The sequence below is a fragment of the Vombatus ursinus genome, unplaced genomic scaffold, assembly GCF_900497805.2.
Source record: "Vombatus ursinus unplaced genomic scaffold, bare-nosed wombat genome assembly UNPS02001287.1, whole genome shotgun sequence".
Classification (NCBI taxonomy): domain Eukaryota; kingdom Metazoa; phylum Chordata; class Mammalia; order Diprotodontia; family Vombatidae; genus Vombatus; species Vombatus ursinus.
This window is the reverse complement of record NW_020941065.1, coordinates 9947043-9953459: the sequence shown is the minus strand read 5'-3', so window position 1 is coordinate 9953459 and position 6417 is coordinate 9947043.

The window sequence follows — 6417 nt, the reverse complement described above, 5'->3', positions numbered from 1 at the left end:
TAAATATATATAATATATAAATATGTATAATATGTAAATATATATAATACTGACTTTTTAAAAATCAACTCTCCTGACATACATTTTTTAAATCTGTGCCAAAAATGTGTTTTCAGAGAAAATCTTATTTTCATACTCAGACTTAGTATTGTCACTCATTTGTAAGTTCGCTTCATTTAATCATGGCTTACCCCTCCCTCCATCCATTCTCCCAAACCTTCATGGGGCCCCCCTCCTCCATGCCCCTCAATGTGGGAGTGTTGTACACTTGTACAAAGAGACTTTTTATTCCTCATCCCCTCCTCAAACACTTGTTAATTTATGGAACTGTTTTTTCTCAGCACAGTTCTGTTTTCTGTGTCCATTGGATCACAAACTTTATTAAAAAATACAAAACATGTTTTAAAAAAAGATTACACAGCCAATCAATGTCTGAGGCCACATTTGAACTCAGGTCTTCCTGATTCCAGTGAAGCTCCTGATTCAGAGACAGGAAATGTTTTTAAAAACAGAGAAAGGGAAAGGATGACAGGAGAAGGGTGCTACTCCTCACTCTCCAGGTTTTACCTCCTCATCAGCAGCTGTCTTCTTATTCTTGAGATACCTCTACCCTGTGGCTCTCACTTGTGATTGTTGAGTCCCTTGTCTGTGCTGTCTCTTCATAAGGAAACTCAGCCATACCCACTTTTCTTCCACCTCCGCTTTTCAATCTCTTGTATTTGTATCCCCTCTACTTATCACAGTGCCTGTCACATAGTCAACAAATGCTCTATTTATCCATCTATCTTTCCATCTATCCTTCCATCTATCCATCCATTTATCTATCCACCCATCTAATCATCATCTATCCATCCATCATCTATCCATCTAACCATCCATCTATCCATCTATCCATCCATCTAATCATCCATCTATCCATCCATCTACCTACCTATCTATCTACCTGCCTATCTATTGTAATATTGTTTTAAACACATGGGACCTTAGTTGATACAACTGAGACCAACATTAAATTTAGAGCCAGAAATTCAAAGATTCATAGATTCAGAGCTGGAAGGGACTTTAGGGATCATCATTTTACAAATGAGGAAACTGAGGCCCAGGGAGCTGAAATAATATACCCAGGGTCAGACAGCTAGTGTTTGATCCATGTTTCAAACCCAAGACTTCCTGAAACTGAGCCCAGCATTTTATCCAGTGCATTTCCTTCTCCATCAACCTCTCCTCCAAGTCCTGCATTCTAATCTTGTGACCAGGAGCAAGTTGCCCCCCTATTATTGAGACCTTGTTTTCTTCCTCTATAAAATAATGAGGCTGGCCTTCATTGTCTATAATATCGTGTGTTTTGTTCTATTTCTGGAGTGGTCCCGGAAAGGGATGGGAGGAAGAGACTTACCATGTTGATCACCACTCCCCAGAAGTTCAAGCTGGAAGGGAAACTCAACTAATACCATCTTAGGTTGCCTTAAAGGAGTATCCAGGCCTAGGCAAGTGATGTCCTAGAGATTCCAGTAGGGATGGAAGTCATCCCCTTATTCTGCCCTTGTTGGGACACAAATGGACAAGTGTATTCAATTTGGGGCATCACCTTTTAGGAAGGCATAGATAAGCTAGGGAGCACCTGCTGAAGGAACAACCAAGAAATCTACTGAGGCTGTGCCATGGGATGGATAATCAATTGACTGAACCAGGGATGTTTAGGCTGGAAAAGAGAAGACTTGGGGCAGAAGGGCAGGGGCATGATGACTATATTCAAATTTTGAAAGGGGCCAAAGAGGGATTGGACTTACTCTGCTTGGCCCAGAGATGCCGATCTAAGACACTGAGGCGATCAGTCAAGCAGCCAACAAAACATTCATTAAATGCATACTATGTGCCAATCACTGTGCTAAGTGCTGACTATACAAAGAAAGGCAGAAGACAGTCCTTGCCTTTGAAGAGTTCATGGTCTAATGGGGAAGACAATATACGAATGATTATGAACAAATGAGTTATATACAGGAAAATTGGAAGTAATCAACAGTGGAAAAAAGCATTAGCATTAAGAAGGAACTGTCTATACATATCTCTAGCCATGCATCCATTTACCCATCTATCAATCTATCTACCCATCTATCTATCTATACATCCATCCATCCATCCATTCATCTATCCATCTATCTCTTTATCCATCCATCCATCCATCCATCTCTATCCATCCATCCATCTATCTATCTATTCATCCATCCATCTCTTTATCTATCCATCCATCCAGCTATCCATCTGTAGGAAGGTGAAATTTTAGCTAAGTCTTGAAGGAAGCCAAAAGGCAGAGATGAGGAGGGCAAGCATTCCGAGAATAGTGGACAGCCAGTGAAAACCCCCAGAGTGTAAATCAGATTTTAGCTTAATTTCAGGGAAAACTCCCTCATGATTAGAGCTGTCCAAAAGAGTACTGGGCTAGTTCTGGCTCTTCAAGCCTCAGATAACCAAACCACCTGGAGACTGTGTTCTCAATGAGATTCTTGCTCAGGATGGCCTCTAAGGTCCCTTCCTTTCCTGGCATTTGAGATTCTGAGGTTCTGTTATCCCATAAATCAATGACTCTGGGTTCAGATTTTTCTCAGCTGGGTAGATAGCAGACAACCCTCATTGATATTCATGAAATTGACTGACTTAGCCCAACCAAATATGGAGGGGTAAACATGGAGGGAGAATGGCTTAACACAGAACCCTGGACGCTGGGTATCAGGAGATCTGGTTTCGAATTCTAGCTTAGTCACTATCAAGTTGTGGAACCTTGGACAAGTCACTTCTTTAGTCTGGGTCTCATGTTCTTTTCTGTGAAATGAGGGAGATTAAACTAAGCTATCAGGAAAAGCCACCCCAGCTCTAAAAGTCTATCTTTCTATGAAATATAAGAAGGGAGCATGGAGATCTCAGAAGGACCTTACTGTCCTTCTAGCACCCAACAGAGACTCCAGTGAGAAGAGGAATCAGTCAGCTAGTAAAGACCTCACCTGGAGCATCTGCCCCATTCTCAAAATTATCCAGGCGGATTTTATCAGGCTGTAATTCTCATGTTAACCAATACACTAGTGGTATTCCCAGGTAGGAAAATCCCCACTGCACCTCTCACACACATATCACTCCCATCTACATGTTAAAATTCCCTGAACAAGATACAGAGCAATTGGAATTAGAGACAAGGAGGATTGTATTCACACTAGCATGTAAATGACTGCTCTCAAAGCAAGTTTCTGAAAAAGGAAGAAGGTGAGAGAGCAAGATCAGTGTGCTATCTCAAGAGAGCAGGAGGGAGAACTGTGGGGAGGATAAAGGAAGAAGTGAATGCAGATTTGTTGACTCCAAGATAGCTTGTCACTTAATATTTTGTGACTCTGAACAACTTACTTTCTCTCCATGGGCCTCTATTCACTAACTTATAAAAAGAAAAGGTTTTAGTAGTGATCTCTAAGGCCCCTCCCAGCCCTGACACCCCCTGTTCTGAGGCCCCTCCAGCCCTGACATCCCCTGTTCTGAGGCCCCTCCAGCCCTGACATCCCCTGTTCTGAGGCCCCTCCAGCCCTGAAATCCCCTGTTCTAAGGCCCCTCCAGCCCTGACATCCCCTGTTCTAAAGGCCCTTCCCAGCTCTGACATCCTCTGTTCTAAAGGCCCCTCCCAGTTCTGACATCCTCTGTTCTAAGGGCCCTCCCAGCTCCAAAATTCCCTGTTCTATGGGAATAAGGGCCAGTTAGCTCAATTGGTTAGAGAGTGGTGCTAATAATGCCAAGGCCGAGGGTCTGATCCTCATAAGGGGCACAATTGTTTCGGGCAGCTAGGTGGTGTAATGGATAGACCACTGGGCTTAGTTAGAATCAGGAAGATTCATCTTCATGAGTTCAAGTTCAGCCTCAGACATTTCTTAGCTGTGTGACTCTGGGCAAGTCACTTAACCCTGTTTGCCTCAGTTTCCTCATCTGTAAAATGAGCTGGAGAAAGAAACGGCAAACCACTCCAGTATCTCTGCTAAGAAACCCCAAATGTAATCACAGAGAGTTGGATATGACTGAAACAACTGAAAGCAAACATTGGAGCAGCCCCTCTCAGATCTGACGTCCTGCACTCTAAGCATCTCTTCCACTCTCAGTCCTATGAATTTCATCCAATGCACAAAAGCCCAGAGTTCCCCTGTTCCTTGCCGAACATCTGGCTCCCAATAGCTAGTTCTTTGCCGTAAGAGCCAATATTTTGTCAGTCCTCTGCTACCCTCTTCTGGGCATTGTGGTGCATTTCCATCCTTCATCCCTTGCCATTCCAATCCTTTGAGTGGGCTGAGAACTCCCCAAGTTCTCAGCCTGCCCTAACCCTTCATCACATCCCAAGATGAGCTGTCTCCTATAGACTCTGTCAGTGAAATAATACTATGAAATTCAGGCTAATGGGATTGGGTGGGGGCAGGGAGAGAGGAAAGGTGGACATGGAGATGTTGATCACAGCTAGGACCAAAGGGTGCCCAGATAAAACTTGGGAGAGAGATGCTATAAAAATGTTCTGTAGGAATTTTTTGAGAAAGTCTCCCTGGACACCAAGCACCAACTAAAATGTCCCTTCCTCCAAGAAGTTTTTCACAATCCTTCTGATCAATACCTACCTTCTTTGTCAGATCCCTCTCAGATCCTTGTTGCACTTTCTATGAAATATTAGATATTATAGCTATCTGCCCCCTCCTTCTGCTGGACTGTAAGCTCCATGAGGCCTGAGAGCAAGTCTTGACTAAAACTTTGCATCTGCCCAATGCCCATGCAAAGCTCTGTACAGAGTAGGCTCTTGACAAATTTTTGCTGAAAGATGTGCTTGAGCTGAAATCAAGTCAGGATTCCAGCACTGAGCTCCAGAAGGATTTTGAGTGAGGTGTCCTTCTAGAAGAACCAATGAAAGTCTGCAGCGGCCAGGATTGCTGCTTTGGAAGTATCTGGAGACACAGTGGGGAAGAGGCAGAGGTCCTATTTCCTCAAAGAAGATGGGCATGAGAGGGGCAGACACTTAGGGTGTGAGGTTTGATCCTGCTGGTAGACCATAAGGCAGGGCAGGGGAAGCGAAAGGAAAAGGTAGAGGAGAGGAAAAGGGAAAGGGAAAGAGGAATGGAAAGTGAAAGGGAAGGGAGAGGGAGGAGATGAAAAGAGAAAGGAGAAAGGAGGGAAAGTGAAAGGAATGGGGAAGGGAATGAGAAAAGGAAGGAAAAGGAAATTGGGAGGGGAGGAGAGAGAAAAGGGCCTGGAAAGGGAAAGGGGAGAGAAGGGGAAGGGTAGGAGAGGAGAAGGAAAAGGGAAGGGAGGGAAAAGGAATTGAGAAGGGAGGGGGAGAGAAAGGGGGTTGAAAAGGGAAACAGGAGTAGAAAGGAGAAGGGAAGGAGGGAGAGAGAAAGGGAAGGGAAGAGGGAGGGAAAGAGAAGAGAAAGGGAAAGTGAAAGGGTGAGGGAATGAGAAAGAGAAGAGGGGAAAGGGAATGAGAAGAAAAAGAGAAGGGAGGGAAAGAGAAAGCAAAGAGGAAGGAGATGGGAGGGGGGAATGGGAGAACACTTGGGACAGAATCTAATAACTGCCTGTGACAGAATCACAGAATTCCAGAACTGGAAGAGCCCTTGGCAGCCACCTCATCCACCCCATGACCCCCACAAAGAATCCCCATTGCAACACAAGTCTTTTCTTGAAGCCCTGTAACAAATGACTTTCTTGGGAGGCTACTGCCTCCTGAAACAGGTCATTCACTATGGGACAGCTTGAATTTTTACAAAGTTGTTTTTTTTTTTCCATCAAACCTAAACTGGCCTCCATATCCTCTAAACATTGCACCTAGTTCTGACCTGTGGAACCAGATAGAATCACCCTGATCCCTCTTGCACATGGTGGTCCTTTGGTTAATTGAAGACAATTGTCCTCTTGCAAGCTTTCTCTTCTTCGGGCTAAACACCCCAGTTCCTTCAGCTTATCCTCATATGACATAAGCTCAAGGCCCTTGACCACCCTGATCGTCCCTTTCCTCAGAAGGTTCTCCAACTTATCTACATTCTACTTAAACTGTGGTGCCCAGAATAGAACACGGGATCTTCAGCTGTGGTTTGACTAGAGTAAAGAACTGTAAGACTTTCCCCTCCTTATTCCTGTTTATGCCCTCAATGCAACCCAAGATTAGCTCTCTTTTTTTGGCTGTCACACCACCCTGTTGACTCATATTGAGCTTGTAGCCTACAAACTCCTCAGATCTTTTCCAAATAAACTTCTGTCTTACTGTGCCCTATCTTGTACTTCGGAAGTTGCTTTTTTGTACCTAAGTACAAGATTTTGCATTTACTCAAATGAGGAAATGGATTTATGGTCTCATCGATGTAGACATATCCTCCAATGAGACATATCTCAACACATGTAGGTCCATTT